We start from the raw sequence: 20,577 nt of genomic DNA on the forward strand, positions 1-20,577 counted from the left end.
AGCTGAGCTCTCTCTAACTTTAATCAAGTAGGATATCTAGCTTTCAGATTTTTACTTGAACGCAGATCTGCCTCTTTATTCCGCATATATTTAGAACATTACTGTACTGAATCTTTTCCTGGAACATTATACCAAGAGCTAGTAAAAATCTTTTCCTGGAACAAATTTTCACCTACACAGAACTGCTATTTTCTCTTATCTTTAAAATAAATTCCAGAAGAGAGCTTTCCTTCTCATGATATTCGGAAGGAAATTTAAGGTTCATTTAAAGCAGGGGTGAAAAGATTTTAAACCGCATCAAGAATAACACGTTTTAATTACCTAATTAAGAAATAGAACCCAATTAGCTTAGTCTGTATAGCTGTAGGGAGAGTGGAACCGATTCAACACGAAACGAAAGTAAAGAGAACTCCAATTTTAATATCGAAGCTATTTCCAGACGCTACTCATTAATGACAGGATAATACAATACAATACAATTGAATACAATGCAATACATCTACACATACGAATATAAATATCTTATATATAAACAATTAGTACAATTATTATAATACAATATCATGCGTACAATGCAACACAATGTCCACCCGCAGTTGCGGGTTCAGTCCCGACTGGGATGATGGATTTTAAAGGTCCATAAATTCCTTAAAAGACTAACTCTGGAAGACAGATAAATCTATAGATCGTAGACTTATGGCAAGTGAAAGACTCCTCCAGTTATAGGAAGGTTCTATTTTATTTATTTTAGTAGGTTATTTTACAACGCTTTATCATCATCTTAGGTTATTTAGCGTCTGAATGAGATGAAGGTGATAATGCCGGTGAAATGAGTCCGGGGTCCAACACCGAAAGTTACCCAGCATTTGCTCATATAGGGTTGAGGAAAAACCTAGGAAAAAACCTCAACCAGGTAGCTTGCCCCGACCGGGAATCGAACCCGGGCCACCTGGTTTCGCGGCTAGACGCGCTAACCGTTACTCCACAGGTGTGGACTGGAAGGTTCTATAAAAAGTATATATTTATATAATAATATAGAACATATAATACAGAATAGTACATTAGACTACAGCATATAATTACAACAATAGAAATATAAATAAAATAATACATCAATATAAAAAGAGGATACAATAATATTAATAAAATTTGAGGGCCGAATGAGCAGCGCTCGTGTTCGGTCGCAGTTCAGATATATTATTAATATGAAAGGAATATAGAAAGAAAATGAAATCTGAATTAAAAGTAAAATTACAGCTACAAATTACAGCTACAATGAAATTAGCCTAAATAATATAATATTAACATAGAGAAGAATAATATCATGTGAAATCAAGTGGACAATTTATGAAAAAAATATATATTGCGAAATTAAAGACTACAAATATAATATACGCTGATTAATTCATACACATAGGCTATAAATTTATTCAATCAAATTGAAGATATTCACACGTTTCTAAATTTCTTGTTATGTGTTGGTGGGTTACATGTTAGAAGTTCTGGGTGTAATTTAGCTATAGAATTATACAACCGAGGGCCGAAATTAATGCTATGCTTTAGACCAGCAGATGTGAACCATTTAGGTTTTACTAATGTTGAATTATTATTTCGTCTGGTGTCATGATTATGTGCTTGTAATGTAAACGTATTATGGTTTTTCATGATAAAATTTTAACAAAGTATATCTATAAATTTGTTCAATATTAAATATGTAAAATTCAGAATAAATAAATGTATTTGTATAATCCAAACGTTTCTTCAAATAAATTTTAATCATTCGTTTTTGTAGTAAATTTAACGGACTAAGTACATTTTTGTGCTTCCACTCCAAACAATAATGCCATAATGAAAAATAAACTGAAAAATGGCCAAACAAACATTTCGTAGAACTCTAATGGTTAAGTAGGATTGAAGAGTAAAGAATGTATAAATTGTTTCACGAAGCCTCTTACAAAGATAATTTTAAATTTTGATCAATAATGATATCCAGATATTTCACATATGTGCCTTCTTTTAACGGTGGACATTAGAAACTTTCGGATCTAAACAATTTTCAATGTGTATTATTAGTCCATATTCATCGCTAATTTTTAAATTCTGAACACTGGCATTTATTAACGAAAAGGGAACTAAGGTTGATTATTATTTAAAGAAAGAAAGTTGGAATGAAGCCATTTTTAACAATATTAGTACCTATATTAGCTTTTCGATATGCTTGTTGCCAAGAAAAACTACTGAAAATAACTACCGTATCATCTGCATATGAATATAGGTAATATTTACATTGATATTTAGCAAATCTTTAACATGTAACACAAAATAAATTATGTCCCAAAATTGTTCCTTGCGGTACACCTATATGGATATATTTATGTTCACTAAATTAAACTTCAATTTTGGTAATTTTTGTTTTCTGTTACTAAAATACGATTTGAATAATATTAAAACTATACCTCCGACTCCAATAGTATGCAGTTTGTCCAAAAGTAAATTATGATTGACAGTGTCAAAATCTTCTGCTTATTCTCTCCTATGCTGAATCGACTCTTAAGATATAAACTTTGGGGTTTACAGATTCATTATAATACAGGTTGAACCGAAAGTAGTGTCATTAATTTCAGGGGGTTATTCTTTGAGATCTCAAAAAAGTTTTTTTTCTTTAAGTTAGTTATTTTACGACGCTGTATCAACATCTCAGGTTACTTAGCGCCTGAATGAGATGAAGTTGATAGTCTAATGCCGGTGGAATGACTCCGGGGTCCAGCACCGAAAGTTACCCAGCATTTGCTCATATTGGGTTAAGGTAAAACCCCGGAAAACCTCAACCAGGTAACTTGCCCCGACCGGGAATCGAACCCGGGCCACTTGGTTTCGCGGACAGACGCGCTAATCGTTACTCCACAGGTGTGGACCTCAAACAAGTAATTTAACATAATTTTGCTCTTGTTTCCTTCCTTTTCGAAATAAAAATTGTTTTACATGAAACATTTATAGAGTGTCTTGAGAGAGCCATTGATTTAATTTCCAATATTTCATTTAATTTAGGTATTGTAAGTTATTACATTAACATTGGAGCTTTAAGAAGTGGCGAAAAAAAAGTACAAGCTCATAATCTTTTCGCGAAATGAGTGAGGCTCAGTCAATTTAAGAGAGTAGTGTACTTTTTATAATAAATGAATGGACAACTTTTATTTTTATCCTTTAAATGTTAAGAAATTTGAATAACGAAAAGTTATATAAATAAAATATTTTACGGTAGAATCGTCATAGTATTTGCAGCACTGGTCAGAGAGAGAAACTTTATGATATAACAAGTATTTTCTTATTATACCAAAACTACCAGACCAGTATTCTACAAGGCTGCAACTCTAATTGTGATTAATTTCATCGGTGTATTTCGTTTAATGTCATGCGTGTATTGTGTTACATCCTATGTATGTATTGCGTTAAATTGCATGCGTATATTGCTTTATAATGCATGCGTGTATAGTGTTACACTGCATGTTTGTATTGTTTTACATTGCATGTGTGCATTGTGTTACATTGCATTGTGTATTGCAATAAATTTCATGCCTGTATTGTGTTACATTGCATTACACTACATGTTTGTATTGTTTCACATAATATTTTTGTATTGAATTACACATCATGTTTATATTTTATTACACTGCATGTTTGTGTTGTGTTACATAGCATGTGTACAGTAGTGGCAAAAAAACCGGACCGACCCTTGCAGCTGATTTCAGAGCCTTGTTCACTCCAGAGCACGATAGACTGGTAACTAAGACTTTCGTGGACTTTCGTGGACTTGGAAGGAAACTTTTTTTTTTTTTTTCTTATTCAAATTTATTCCCAATACTTTTTGATTGCTCGTAAAATTCATGTTAATTAAATAGTAAAATATCGCTGCAATCGAAAAGTATTGGGAATAAATTTCAATAAGGAACAAAAAAAAAATTCCTTCCCGGACAGGATTCGAACCACGAAAGTCTTAGTTACCAGCTTATCGTGCTCTGACAAGCAAACGTTCTGATGGGGGCAGATAAAGAAGTTAATTTTTTTTTCTTCCACCATGTTAATAGTGTCAAAAGAAGTGCTTATACAAATTTTGGCCACTCGACCGCAATTACGAGGGCCGTAAAAAATAAGTTCCCTAACAGAAAAAAAAACACAATTTCATTGGACAAATTTATTGGAACGGACACAGTAATTGTTGAGCTATTTTTAACATATTTTCCATTGGAAATGAGTAATTTCTGATATCATGGAATCGACAGAGAGAGGTGCAGACGCAGTCAAACGCTGGTTCCGATCTGAGGAGGCTGACTTCTACGACACAAAAATTGATCCTATGGTATGCTCAATTCCAGTAGGTGATATGTTGACAATTAGCGGAACAATTGCTGTATCTGTTTCAATAAATATTTCTATGCAATTGTGCTCTTTTTATATAAACGGCCCCAGGGAAAATCACTTTCTGGACGGCCTCGTGATTGCGGTCGAGTGGCCAAAACTTGTATAAGCACTTCTTTTGACATTATTAACATGGTGGAAGAAAAAAAAACTTTTTCATCTGCCTCCATCAGAACGTTTCCTTGTGAGTGAACAAGGCTCTGAAATCAGCTACAAGGGTCGGTCCGGTTTTTTTTTTTGTTTCGTTTTGTTTGTTTGTTTTTTTTTTTTTTGCTACTACTATACACTCTAAAACTTCCAATTATGCATCCTGCATCATGCCTAGGTTCACACTTAATTATGAAAAAGAGATATTGTAGGCAAACATAAATCCATAAAAACTGATGTAGTTTTAATTAATTCGTCTAAAAGAATTATTTAAAAATTTGTATCTCCCACAGTGGGTGAATGTCTCAACATCTCATGCTGTGTCTTACAGTGGCTGTCCTCTGTGAGCACTCGGTCTGCGTATTTCTGCGGTAACACTTGTAATTACTTTGCTGAAAGATTTTAAATGTGGTTTTGCCGCATTCCCTAGTGAACCATTGACTTAAGAAGAGTCTTGTGTTGCAGCAAATAGTTTGCATAATACCGCAGAAGCTCTAGTGCACTTTCAGGCGACATTATAAGTAAATTTCTTACGAACTCATGAACTTGCAGTGCGCTGTAAGCTGAATTTTACACTCTAACGTGTTCAGATATTAATTTCAACAAGATCCTTACCTTTACACTCAACCGATTCTCATTTAGCTGAGAGCTTCTCACTGAGAGGATTCAATTTCGATCCCCTCCTTAAAGCGTATATATTCTAAATAGACAGGAGAATGACAAGTAAAATTTCTTCAGAGTATATCAGTTTCCAAAGCGATGATTATATACTTAATGGTATAATTACATTGTATGGATAAGAATTTTACAGATTTTTGAATTGCTTTGCAATATACATCTTTCACATAACACATGTTTAGTTGCAGATACTATTCTCGGAAGATTACACGATGGAAATGACACTGATTAAGAAAGCTCACACACTTCCAAACATTGTGCTACAACTTTTAAAATTATCAATGAAAATAGTCCAAACAGCTCAACCATTGAACAATTCACCGTTGCTCTACTCCCTTCATTCAGATTACCATGGAAATTAATGAGGCATAATTGAATAGAACTGGACAAAATACAACAGCATGGAATTTAATTAGGCAAAATTGAATATAAAATGTTTGAAATCTAAAAGAATGTAATATAAAATAACTGAATCAGATAAAGTTGAATTGAAATGATCCAAATCAGAGTGCTGCATTGGAGTTAAATCGCTCGCTTGAACTCGGTCGAGTGTCGCACCTTCGAGTGAGATACGATCGGTCGTGATACGCTCGTAATAAATAGAAGCACAGTGCAATGTCATCTCACCGACATGTCTTATCTTGTATGGAAGGCGACAGATAAGATACACATAATTATGTTTTGCTCACACGGTAAAAATAAGGCTTTATTTTCTGCGTTTATGAAAAACGTTTAATGGAACAGGAACATGAAGTTATAAGTAAAATAGTATGAAAAAGTTCGATATACAGTTATTACTGCTAATTAATAATTATTCAATATTTGATTTACCACATATATAATATGATAGGTCCATACATAGTGTTCCGCCTATATATTGCGACAATGTAGAAACGTTTCACAAAATATTATTGACATAGCAGTAGATTAATAACAATATTAGTAGGCCTACAGAGATAACGTCACAGAAAATATAATAAAACGAATAATCATGCTGCACAACTGTTACAGACGCAAAGATTGATCACTAATTATTAGAGATTATTATTATTATTATTATTATTATTATTATTATTATTATTATTATTTACTAGAAAACTTGATACAGTTCTTGCTTTATCGTGATTGTATTCTCCGTTTATAATAATTACATTTACATCAAATAACATCTATGAGATGTAGCAAAAACAAAATCACTCCTGTGTGGGGGAGGGGGGAAAACATTTACCTACAACATTTATATTACATTTTAAAGCAAGTTTTGTAGTTGTATTACGGAGAGGTTAGTTAAACATTGCAAAATTTTGAAATGATAAACATCTATTATGTTATTACACAGTTCATCACTGTAACAAGAACGAATGTCTGACGCTCGGCTTATACTGTTCGAGGATTTATCGCTCGTGACAATTTTACCCATCATGCATGTGCGCTACCTAACGGATTATGCTATGAACTACTTGGCGCTCGAGCGAAAACGTCCGATGCAGACCTCTGATCCAAAAGGAGTGGCATGCAATATAAGAGAACTGCGGGAGATAAATTTGAATATAGCTAGGTAAAATTAAACTGAATATACTAAAACAGAATTGAATGATAATAAACTTTAATACAATTTACAAAATAGAAGACAATACAATAGCATAAGACTCAGTGACATAAAATTGACACAACTAAAGAAAATGGAGACCATGGAATTGAGTAGATACCAATAAGGTACAATTAAATACAATTTTATGAAATGGATTAGAATGTAATATAATATAACTGAATATACTAGTAATGAGTGTCCAAGCTTAAAATATGACAACCAGCGACGTGAGATTCGAACTCACGACCAGCGTCCCGCAAGAAAGCAGATCGCACAGGCTCCACGGAACATTGAGTGACGTCGCGCGGTGGAGAGAAGAGAGAGGGTGTATTACGTCAACGCGACGAGGCTGCGCGCGCAGCTGCTACTTAACGCAGTGAATGTGGAACGACCTTCCCGACTATTCCAGAAATCCGTCGAAGTGGAAGACTCGCGAATTTTCGAGGCTACGTCGCTGTAGTTATAAATTACGGTCGCGAAGGAACGACAGCAGTTTCAGAGTTTTCAGTTATTCAGTCAGCGAGTAAGCCAGAGCAAGCAAGCCAGTCAAGCCAACCGGAGTTCGAATCGAGTGTGCGTCCGCATCTGCGTCAGCATCCGAAGGCCTGAGTTCGAGTGCAGTGGATCGCAGTTGGAGGGACCTGAGTTCGAGTGCAGTGGACCGCGGTTGGAGGGACCCGAGTTCGAGTACAGTGAACTGTCTCTGAAGGTCTGTGGTTCGAGATACGGTGGACTCGAGTGACTGAGATAGAAGAACTGTGAACTGAGAACTGATAGTTCTGATTTGTAAATAGTGCTTTGTAAATATTAGTTAAGATTAACAGTTCATTGTTGTTCGTACTAGTCCAAGTAAATTGTCATTGTCGTCGGTGGAGTGCTATAACGAATACTGTGTTGAGTGAAAATCCAATTGTTGACGAGGGCGTTTAAGGCGAATTGTAGAAAGGAATTATTGTTGTGACGAATAAATTACATTGTTGTAACTAATAAAATTCACAATACCAATAAGGTACAATTAAATACAATTTTATGAAATGGATTAGAATGTAATATAATATAACTGAATATACTAGTAATGAGTGTCCAAGCTTAAAATATGACAACCATTTCTTGAGCTTATTACAAAACGTTAATAATTTGTTACGTTCCTATGCCAAAGTGAGAAGAAATAGATCAAAGATATGAGATTGTCCTCTTGCTTTGCCGTAGTTGGCTGTGCAGTACTTATGACTGTTCCTCCAATAGGGCGTCTCATAACAACATGCCACGTGGTTACTAAATAAGTAATGAAACTGTGGGGTTTGTCGTTATGCAATCTCAGTCTCATCAAGTCTAATAGAGTGCTACATATTTCAAGAGATGAGATGAAATCCGTAGAAATATTAACAGCGTAGTGCACGAGAGACCGAGATTCAACATTCGAAATACAATGCGTCTACCAACATAACAGACGAAACGTCACGAATTAAAATCTTAACTGTATTAGTGTTGAGAAGTTTTTTTCCATGTTCCTACTAATTTCAAAGTGAAGTGCCATCATATTAAGAAACATATTATGAAAATTAATAGCGAAGCCGTTAAGGAATTTATTAGTCTCTGAAACAATAGAACTAATTCTGGTATTATGGATTCTTATTTTCGATTTCACAGTCTTTATTCTTTGCAAAAATATATAGTTTTAAACGAAATTTGCATTACAAATATTGGAAGATTACTATACGAGTATATGCAAGTACTACTTCGTTTCTTTTACTCTGTAGTCGCTTATAATCTTCCATTAAAATCAGGGGGCATTAAAACGACACATAAGTTACGTTCTCATTTTAATTAATTTTAAAATAACTGAAGTCATTTTGCAAATTATATTATATTTCTAGGTAATCTTCTTGGACATATAAGCATTCTTTACTTACTCTGCACAACAGATAATACAGGGTTGTTTCCGATTCTGATATCGAATTTCAATGACGTCATGTGCGTCAACCGACAGCTGAATTGCGACGAGAGGTGACAGACCAGTAGTGAGTGATTTCATAATCAGAGTGCACGGTGTATCACAGTAGCAATGCCCAAGAAAATCTAGCCTTTTTGGGAGGGGTACATAACAACCCTTTCCGATGCCAAGTACAGTTACGTGAAAATCATAGGAGCCTGCAAAAAACGTAGTTTCATTATTTCCAAGAAAGGCATCTTATGTGTGGTGTGTGGATAAGCTTCAGGGCTTCTACCGCGTTGTCTTGGCGTTAATGGCTGACGTTTCGACCGCTGTGTTGTGGTCATCTTCAGAGCAGTTGTTGGATAAGGAAATAGTCTGCCAGCTCGTATATATATGTCTCGATGGGGGGAGTTCTTGCGGTGATAGGTCGTAGGTTCTCCTTCTGGCATCTGATTGGTCCTACGTTGTCCAATCCGGTTGGAGTCTGTATGAAGGGGAGTATTCATATTAAATACTGGCCCTCATAAGCTCCGAAAGAGTGACTTTGATACCGTGTGTACCTAATAAGACTTGCAAAGCTCGCATGGGGTTAATTCCAGAGTGGAAAAAGCACGCAAATTCACCCCCAGTCACAAGTCGCCGCACCCCACGAGATGATACAAATTAATTCCATGCGAGCTTTATCAATCTTATTACGTACACAGAAGATACCTTTCTTGGAAATAACGAAACCTCGTTTATTGCAGGCTTCTTTTATTTTCACTTTACTATACTTGGCATCGGAAAGGGTTGTTATGTACTCCTCCCAAAAAGGCTCGATTTTCTTGGGAATTTCTGCTGTGAGTCGCCGTGCACTCTGACTATGAGATCACTCACTACTAGTCTGTCACCTCGAGCCACAGTTCAGCTGTTGTGTGACTCCTGACGCAAATGATGTGATTCAAATTCGTTATCAGAGATCGGAAACAACCCTGTAGTAGAACTAAAACAATTTGATGTCTCTTGAAATGTATACTGTACAGAGTGTCTGAGAAGTGGGCGTAACCTTCTTCATTTCGCGAAAATGTGTGTTGGCGTGTGTTGTGTTAACCTTCGTAACCATGCAGTGGAAATAATAACCGGTATCGAATAGCGGAAGAATTCGAGTAGTTGTGAAAATGCCTTCATGCAAATAACCCCTGGATTATCTCCACAAAATATCTGCCAGAGGATGGAGCAGAATTCAGCTGTGTTACGACAATGACGGTATCGATACCAATGTTCTGAACTCTCATAAACCACAAGGTAAGTGACCATATCAAGAATTCAATCATAACCATCATAATGTCGAAAAAAAGGGTGTTATGCCTACATCTCGGCCACTCAATACTTTTTTAGTAGACGACATATGCAATAAACTTTGTACAAAATCTCCTTCTTACATTACTTATACGCTCTTAATATTCCTTGTAATATACGAAATCAATATTAAATAAATAGAATTGTGAAGAGGTATTAGTCTACTAAAAATCTACTTTTAGAATTTGGATCTTTAGAGCGGCCTGTCTTCATGTAAGGATTTCGCACCATCGCTAAGCAGTTACAAGTAGCGGACACGACAATAAAAAATGAGCCTTTAAAGGAAATAAAGGAGCCCAAAAATCAATAAGTAGATACAATTATTTAGAAACCCTAGTCTTATTGGCAATAGAAGAAGCCTTTCATGAAGGATCAACTTGAAAACAGTTCTGTTCTTAAAGGCACATCTCCAGATATTCAGAACGAGTTGATCCAGTCTGTCGCTAATATTTTAATGGGAAATATAATATTGTTCTCCGAGTAATTTAAATATTTTGAGTCTACCCATACTTTTTTGTTCTGTTTGCCACTGATCGTAAATGCCGAAAATAGAACTGGAAGGATTATTATTATTATTATTATTATTATTGTTATTATTAATTCATTCAATACCCCTCTGATCGAGGTTCTGGCTGTGCTACATCTTTTATCGGGCAGCAGCTCTCACTTGACGATGTGTCAGAGGAAGAACAATTGTTTCTATGCATCTGAAGTCTGACTAGTTAATATGTAGCTAGTCGGCGATATATGCAATGGAGGGGGGAGAAAGGAACTCACCATCCTATCCCATTATCTACTGGCATAGTTGCCTCATAAGTGGTATCTTCTTGGTATCTCTTGTGAGGTTCAGACCTGTCTTTGGACAGTTGACTAAACAACAATAATTTGAGCCGTTCAGAGGAGAAGTGGTGTAAGTCAAAAATGGGTAATGAGGGTTAAAGCAGGTTAAAGTAGGCCCTAAACATTCTGTAAAATACAGCGCAAATTAGCAATTACTATTGAATTTATTTAAACTATTAGTAGTCAGTGGATAGCACGAAGGAATATTAATTGCTGCTTTGCGCTGTATTTTACAGAATTTTTACTTTGAACCTCATTACCCAATTTTGACTTACACCACTTCTGTTCTGAAAGGCTCATTTATTCAATCTGTGAACACTAAGGCCTCCAGATCTTCACTTCCGCCCAACTAGACTTTCATTGAATAGAATAACCTTACCTAATACATTAATAATTTATTAATTAGAATAATATCTAGAACGTGCGGGAATAATGGTAGTCAATAGTAGCCTAATAGATAGTAAAAGTGGAAATAAATAATAAAAAGTTGAACAGACCCCTAAGTAGTGTTAGTGAAATTTACATAATGAAGTAGATCGTGTTCATTTTTGGTAAATTTTATTCTGATTATTATTTTTAATATGAAACTGCTAAGGATTATTTTAAAATGAAATAAACTATTTTCTTCCAAATTCAATAAAGAGACTGACACGTTGGCTATAGTCATTTTATGCCATTTTGAAATCTGGCAATCCTACTGCAGTGTGTGTGCGTGCGTGCGTGCGTGTATGCAGAGCGCATTCATAGGCGAGCCGGCGTAAAACTGCTGTCAAACTACGCAGACCTTCAGACTAATTTTCAAATTAACCAAGCACTTGATTACAAAATCTATAATAGGTTCATTACTTATTTTAATATATTTATATTCTTTGCCCCCTTCAATTTACACAGTTGTACCACTTCCATCTTGTATACTTATTTTATAAATCAGTCGTAATTTTAAGCTTAGCCATTCCCATCGACAAATAAAAATAACCTACAAACATCCTGAATTCATTTGCTGTATGGTACAAGTATCCAAAGGATCCTATTCTTCTTCTCTATGGTTTTAACAATGCGTTCCGGGTCTCTACATAATTGCAGAGCCTTTAATATTTTAAAGGCAGTGAAACGTTTTAAATTGTACAGTGAACTTTCCTCTCTCTGCCTCATTACTGAGAACATGACGTCAGGGATTCATATTTCACTAAATTTTAATCTTAATGTGTAATCCAACGTTTTCTGGCTGGAAATATGCCGCCGGGAATACAGTTTATCACACTGCTATTAGTAAATATGTGTGTGTACCGGTATGGCTTACAGCCAGTCGATCTGCGGCGTTTTGTGTAACTGACTTCTCGTAAACTGTGACATTCAAGACTCGCAACATACGCATAACTACATGGTTTGTAATCCGAGGTGCACGAACCGAATATAACACTCTTACAGTATATTAATGAATGTATTTTGTAGTTAGAAGATTAAATTTTCCTGTCTGGATTGTGTCCGTCCGATCATGTAATAAAGATTCTCCCTTTCGCTCTCCGTTTCTCTTTTTTCTGTCTCGTCAGAACGTCATTTATTATTATTATTATTATTATTATTATTATTATTATTATTGGTACTATCGTAGATTTAAAAAACTTTCAAATAGTTAATCGATTAAACATTAAACATTTTTAATCGATCAACAGTATAATTATTATTATTATTGTTGTTATTATTATTATTGTTTCACAACCATGAAGAAAAACCGGTAATATAACTGTTTTATAAATTCTAACTTTCAGATTTTTTGACAGCAGACTGGATGATAAAAGCTTCTCAACCGAATAATAACAGGCATTTCTCATATTTATTGTGTGTTTAATTTCCTCCCGAGTATCATTTATATTTGTTACTCTTGCACCCAGGTATTTAAAATTTTCCACCTCTTCAAAAGATAAATTTCCAGTTTTTGTATTTCCATTTCGTATTTCTTGAAATAAATTATATATATATATATATATATATATATATATATATATATATTATTATTATTATTAATACTATTATTTCCTGCAGTGTTTATAGAAGAAGTCATTACACAATGATAAGAACAACATTACTTACTTACTTACTGGCTTGTAAGGAAGCCGGAGGTTCATTGTCGCCCTCACATAAGCCCGCCATTTGCTCCTATCCTGAGAAAGTTTAATCCAGTCTCCATCATCGTATCCACCTCCCTCAAATCCATTTTAATATTATCCTCCCATCTACGTCTCGGCCTCCCCAAAGGTCTTTTTCCCTCCAGTCTCCCAACTAACACTCTATATGCATTTCTGGATTCGCCCATACGTGCTACATGCCCTGCCCATCTCAAACGTTTGGATTTAATGTTCCTAATTATGTCAGGTGAAGAATACAATGTGTGCAGGTCTGTATTGTGTTAGTTTCTCCATTCTCCTGTAATTTCATCCCTGTTAGCCCCAAATATTTTCCTTAGCACCTTATTCTCAAAGTGAGAGTCCAAGTTTCACAACCATGAAGAAAAACCGGTAATATAACTGTTTTATAAATTCTAACTTTCAAATTTTTTGATAGTAGACTGGATGATAAAAGCTTCTCAACCGAATAATAACAGGCATTTCTCATATTTATTGTGCGTTTAATTTCCTCCCGAGTATCATTTATATTTGTTACTCTTGCACCCAAGTATTTAAAATGTTCCACCTCTTCAAAAGATAAATTTCCAGATTTTATATTTCCATTTCGTACAATATTCTCGTCACGAGACATAATCATATACTTTGTCTTTTCGGGATTTACTTCCAAATCCATCTCTGTACGTGCTTGAAGTAAAATTCCCGTGTTTTCTATAATCGTTTGTGGATTTTCTCCTAACATATTCACGTCATCCGCATAGACAAGCAGCTTATGTAACCCGTTCAATTCCAAACCCTATCTGTTAAGAACAACATTACAAATTAAAAATAATAGCATAGCGAGAAGAAAACAGAAAGTGATAATATTTGCCGTGCGCGCTATAGCTTAGGTATTGTCGTGAATGGCGTTGCGGGAAATACAGAAACTAAGGGGTCACGATCTTTTGTTGTTGCAAGTTCAGTTGGTTTCATATTAATATGAGTGGAATGGAATTTTATCAATATTTCTATTTAATCCAATTGGATTATTTGATCCTGTTTGCTGTAAAAATAAGTCTGAAATTTGTTTTTGCACGATAGTGTTTTTTGTTGTATTTACAGTCATTGTTGTTGGACCTTGAAAGTTAAAATTCCCACATAGAAGCATGTTGTTAGGGAAACCACTCTTCATAACAAACTATACAGAAATAGGCCCATTACAGTGCAGTGTTATTTAGTTACCATTACAGTCTACTTTCGCGAAGGCTTTGGAATAATATTGCTCTAAATTTTCAATGTAAAATAGATTGTATTTGCAATTTTAAAAATATGAACCTGCAAAAGTGTCCCCCTCATCCCTTATTGTGTTTCAACTTTCAATAGAGGTAGACTAGGTCACTGTCCTCATATTTCCATCTCTTTCTGAAGTGTTTGTGTAAAGACTTTCCCTACTCTGTCTAGTTTACAGTTAGAAAATAACAGTACTCTTGTACTTTTAAGTAAGCAATTTCTGAGAGAGAAATACTGTCGGAATTTTTAGTATGAGTTTGTATTAACAAAATAATAATTAATATCAACTACAACCGATTAATTTTAATCGACTCGATTATTCGATTAAATATTTTTGATCGATTAATCTTACAACAGAAATTGATCGATTAATCGATTAAATCCCACAACACTAATAATAATAATAATAATAATAATAATAATAATAATAATAATAATAATAATAATAATAATAATAATACAGTGCGTTCGCTTCCCCCTGCGGCCGGGCAGCAAACGCGGAGCATTAGTTAGCGACGTGTATCAATCCTCAAGCTTATCCTACTCATTTATTGTTATCACTTGAGTACTAACCTTGTTAAAAAAGATGCTGAAAGTGGTGTCCATCTGCACTGATGCATTCTTGACATCTTCTAATAAAATTTCCATTCACACGCTGAAGTTCTTCTTCAGTAATTGTCAAAATTTCTGTTCGTTATTGTTTTCCAGCTCGTCTATAGTATGAGGATTATTCCTGACACGTCTTACACACTTATACACTACCTACGTTTTATATACTGTAGATAAACGAAAACTGTGTCTTCTACACTGACAAGCGTAAACTGACTGCTCACGGAAACTACCACGCGTGGCCTTGAAGCATTTTTTTAAGCGCTTCAGTAAAGCAAACTGATTGTTGAAACAGACCGCAATTAGGTCAGCTGACTGCAAAATGATGGACAGCTGTTGAGTGATTCTTAAGCACGGGTAGCAGCACGTTGGTAGGCTATATTATTGCTGCTCCTCCTGCTTGCCGTTCATCGCCCGGCCGCAGGGGGAAGCGAACGCACTGTAGTAATAATAATTAATTTTATTTATTTATTTACTAATATATATTTAATGAATTGTACAAAACCTAGGGGCCAATAACAGTTCAGCATATGACCATTTTATTAGAAAACATTAACAATGACAGAAATTACACTAAAAGTACATAAGAATAATACTAAAATAAGGACAATTAAAAAGTGACAATCGAAAATGAAAGGATGGAATCTTATAAATGAATATAATACAAATTATATAATTATACTTACTTACTTACAAATGGCTTTTAAGGAACCCGAAGGTTCATTGCCGCCCTCACATAAGCCCGCCATGGGTCCCTATCCTGTGCAAGATTAATCCAGTCTCTATCATCATATCCCACCTCCCTCAAATCCATTTTAATATTATCCTCCCATCTACGTCTCGGCCTCCCTAAAGGTCTTTTACCCTCCGGTCTCCCAACTAACACTCTATATGCATTTCTGGATTCGCCCATACGTGCTACATGCCCTGCCCATCTCAAACGTCTGGATTTAATGTTCCTAATTATGTCAGGTGAAGAATACAATGCGGGCAGTAATTATATAATGATAACGAGATTAATATTAGAAATAAATATCTAAACAATGCTTTAACTAAATTACACCCAGAACTTCTAACATGTAACCCACTAACATATAACAAGAAAATTAGAAACGTGTTAATATCTTCAATTTGATTTAATAAATTTATAGCCTATGTGTATGAATTCATCAACCTATATTATATTTGTATTCTATAATTTTGAAATATATATTAGTCCTACTTTTCACGTGTGATATTATTCTTCTCTAATGTTAATATTATATTATATAATTCCATTGCCGCTGTAATTTAAATTTTAGTTCCTATTTTATTTTAATTATTTATTTTTATTATTTTTTTCTATATTTCTCTTATATTGATATTTTATTATATAATTTCTGTAACTGTAATTTTAATTTTATTTCCTATCTTATTTTATTTTATATTCTCTTATAGGCCTATTAATATTATATCTGAACTGCGACCGAACACGAGCGCTGCTCATTCGGTCTCAGATTTTGTTAATACTACTGTATCTCCTTTTTATACAGATTGCATTATTTTATTTCTATTTCTCTTGTTTGTTTTTTAATTATATTCTCTATTCTGTATATTTAAATTTAAATAAATAAATAAATAAATAAATATGTTAAATATTTTAAAAACAAGAAACATAAATTAATAACAACTCACATAAAACTCCAAAAAGTGCATAACTACACATTAAATGAATCCAAGTTCACTGAATGCAAATTAGCATATTTTATATATCGCCTGCTTAGAACCATGTTATCCTAACTCCACTTAAAAAAACTCGTTTTTTGTATCCGTTATGTTCTAACTCCTCTTCTGTCTCAGTTTCACACATAAAATTGTACATTTTTTGGTCAGAAAATGTTCAAAATAACTGTTCCATATTGTTCCAACTCCATTTTCCAAGCTCTGTTTAGTTCCACATTGTTATAACTCCATCATCCAATGACCAACCAATGATGGAATGGTTTGAGCTAAGACAGCCAATGAGAAGCAAGCTAGGGCAGAAGGCTTTTCCTGAACTTGCATGAGAAAGGTAATGTGATACTGCGTGCATTTACTAATAAACAGCTTATTGCCACTTGCACTGATACATTTTTTGGAAGAGGATGACCATGAAGTAAAAAAATAGAACACAAGTATCAAGAACCAGGGCATAATGCAGTGCAGGAAGTAGACACAATGCACAGTGTGATTGATCGTCATATCAAACGACTTCATTCTCCTTTAGCAATAATAAGGGCCCTGATTTTGTGTAGAACTAACGAACAATACAAAGTACATCAAATGAGACGTAATAGTTTTTATGACTTTAAGTCTCTAGCTAAACTAAGTAACTTGAGCAGCATTCCATACAGTAAAGTGAAGCATATTGTATACACAAAAGGCTGTGAAGATATTGTGTACAAATTTTCATTCTCTGACAAAATGTTTAAGACTACAAAGTTTCTGAAACCTATTACAACAAGAACAAGGCGAAAATAGTATCGAGTTGATAACATATTGTCTGCACCAAAGCAAATAACAGTCAAACCAGTTATAGAAGCAAGTAAAGTTCAAGATATAAAGTCCCTACACAAATATTTTTCAGGCGTGGACAAAATTTTTTGCGATTCAGTGTTAAAAAGGTAACAATATATGCACTGATCTCTTCAAAATGTAACCTGAAAGGAGTTAGAACATTAAATTGTCAAAATCTGTTAACATGTTGGTTTTAACTCCAAACGTTTTTTTCTATTTTTTGTAAAATCAATTTATAAATATGGCAACTGAAGAATAAAATAAGCTTTCCCATGCTCTGTTTATTTCTTTGAAAACCCCTTTCCTCACAATAGTGGTATTAGTATGATTTGGGTAGTCTCCAAAACTTCATTGTGCTCCCCTGAAAAATTTATAAAAATGGAGTTAGAACAACTTGGTTCTAAGCAGGCGATATCTGCAGACAGGATAGAGAGATTTAGAATTTCTATATTTAAAAAAATTTATGAAATCTTAAACCTTTAGCAGAAATACGAAGACTGATATTGCTTAAGAAATAATAATAATAATAATAATAATAATAATAATAATAATAATAATCATAATCATAATAATAGTAGTAGGCGTAATCATAAAAATAATAAATTGTAAAAAAATGCAAATATTATCTAATTAGAACATTTTGTAATGCTCAGTGACATCCCACAATTACACCCGTGAGTTGAAAAGCAGAGCCAGGAAGACAATGTTTCTCCCCCGGGAACCCGAACTTCTTTATGGACAACTTGTGGCTTTCACATGTAAGTTTGAAGGGTCACTTGTGAAACTTCACGCAGGCTGTGGAGGGCACTCGAGAAGAGGGGCGCCGCGCCGCGCTCTAATTCTTATAACGACGTCGCAGGTACGTTCTGACGTGAAGAAATATGGTTCTGATACTTAAACTTCCAGGCACATAACCTTCGACCCAAAGCCCACTAAAACAATATGGCGCAAAGTGCTGCAATGTTCACCCTTGAATACATCTTGTTAGTGGCAATGGCGTTTTCTTTGTACTGGGTGTGAAAGAAATAAATGACGAATTTAAAAAAAATATACTTTTTCCATCTGATAATAATAATTATAATAATAATGATAATAATAATAATAATAATAATAACAATAATAATAATCTTTGTTGCTACAAAACTACAATATAAAGAAACTGTACATCTACAAAATTTTAGCACTCCCCTGAAAGAGTGTTCTCATAGTTAGAGGAATATTCCATATATAATAAGTTTACATGCACAAATTACTATTAAATAGCGCCTAAAAATTAATAATTACTCATAACATATTGCTTATATACATTTTTAAATTTCATACTACTGGAAGTAAATAGATACGAGTATTTCTTTATTAATTATTAATGATTATTTATTTTAGTTTATTTTATTTATTTATTTTATTTACTTAATCTTACAGGATTAAGGCCATAAGTCCTTCTCTCCCATTCCACCAGATGTTTCTTAAAATGTTATGTTTTATTTAACGACGCTCGCAACTGCAGAGGTTATATCAGCGTCGCCGGATGTGCCGGAATTTTGTCCCGCAGGAGTTCTTTAACATGCCAGTAAGTCTACTGACATGAGCCTGTCGCATTTAAGCACACTTAAATGCCATCGACTTGGCCCGGGATCGAACCCGCAACCTTGGGCATAGAAGGCCAGCGCTATACCAACTCGCCAACCAGGTCGACCCCACCAGACAGCACATATAAATACAAAAAAGAAATACAGACGCTGGTGAAAATAATACAAATTAAATTGAAGCCCTATAGAGGGTCAACAGGGTCAAAAGAACACTATAGAGCTCTCATCGAGCTAATACAAGAAAAAAAAAAGAAAGAAAAACAGAGATAGCAATGATGATAGCGATAACTGATAATAATAATAATAATAATAATAATAATAATAATAATAATAATAATAATAAACATATGTCTGCGATTATTCATTTCATCAGGGTTGCGGGTTCGATCCCGGGCCAGGTCGATGGCATTTAAGTGTGCTTAAATGCGACAGGCTCATGTCAGTAGATTTACTGGCATGTTAAAGAACTCCTGCGGGACAAAATTCCAGCACATCCGGCGATGCTGATATAACCTCTGCAGTTGCGAGCGTCGTTAAATAAAACATAACATTTATTCATTTCAGAAAGAGCGTCAGCGGTTTCTCGGTCAAGGTTACACCAAATGCCTTATACAGGTGATGTGGAAACATATTTATGATCCTGAGGCGCTGTGTTCACTTCTAAAAGAATGTTGGTTTAGTTAGATACAAGATGTTGCTCAGTGGAGACTGGTTTTCGTCTTGGTTTTGAAGTAAATTCATAATATTTGTGTAGTAATGTGCTTAACCATATGTAGTATATATGTCTCTTTTGCCAGCAGACTCATTTTTAATTCTGCATAGTGATAAGCCATAAATATCCAATACACACCAGAACAATGGAGGCTATTTTTAGATGCTTCCACGCTGAGCATTAAAGCTGTATTATTGCACTATGGAAACACTTTGCCTTCAGTTCCAAATGGTTACGCAGTCCATATGAAGGAGACATATCAAAATATGATAGATATTTTAAATTACATAAATTATGACAGATTTAAGTGGCGAATATGTGGTGACAAAGATGTTTGCGATTCTTCTTGGCTTTACAAAAGGGTTTACAAAATATTGCTGTTTCCTATGTGGATGGGAAAGCCGGGCTAAGACCTTGTACTACAAAAGCAAAGACTGGCCTCTTCGTCAAACTTCGGAACCAGGAACGAAGAACATGAAGCAGCAGCCAATGATTTAATCTAGAAAAATTTTGCTCCCTCCGTTACATATCAAACTAGGGCTGAATAAAAATTTCGTAAAAGCATTGGATCGTGATAGACCAGCGTTCAGATATTTACACTCAAAATTTCCAAGGTTAAGTACAGGTAAAATTAAAGAAGGAATTTTCATAGGACCCCAAATCAGAGAACTCTTTTCATATCAACATTTCGTTGGACTTCTGACAAATAAAGAATCTTTCAGAACGGTCGCCTCAGATTTCCTAGAAACTGCAGTGCACCAGATTATAGGGAAATAGTGGATAATAATATGTGG

Source organism: Periplaneta americana, chromosome 17 (genome assembly GCF_040183065.1).
Source record: "Periplaneta americana isolate PAMFEO1 chromosome 17, P.americana_PAMFEO1_priV1, whole genome shotgun sequence".
NCBI classification, from domain to species: domain Eukaryota; kingdom Metazoa; phylum Arthropoda; class Insecta; order Blattodea; family Blattidae; genus Periplaneta; species Periplaneta americana.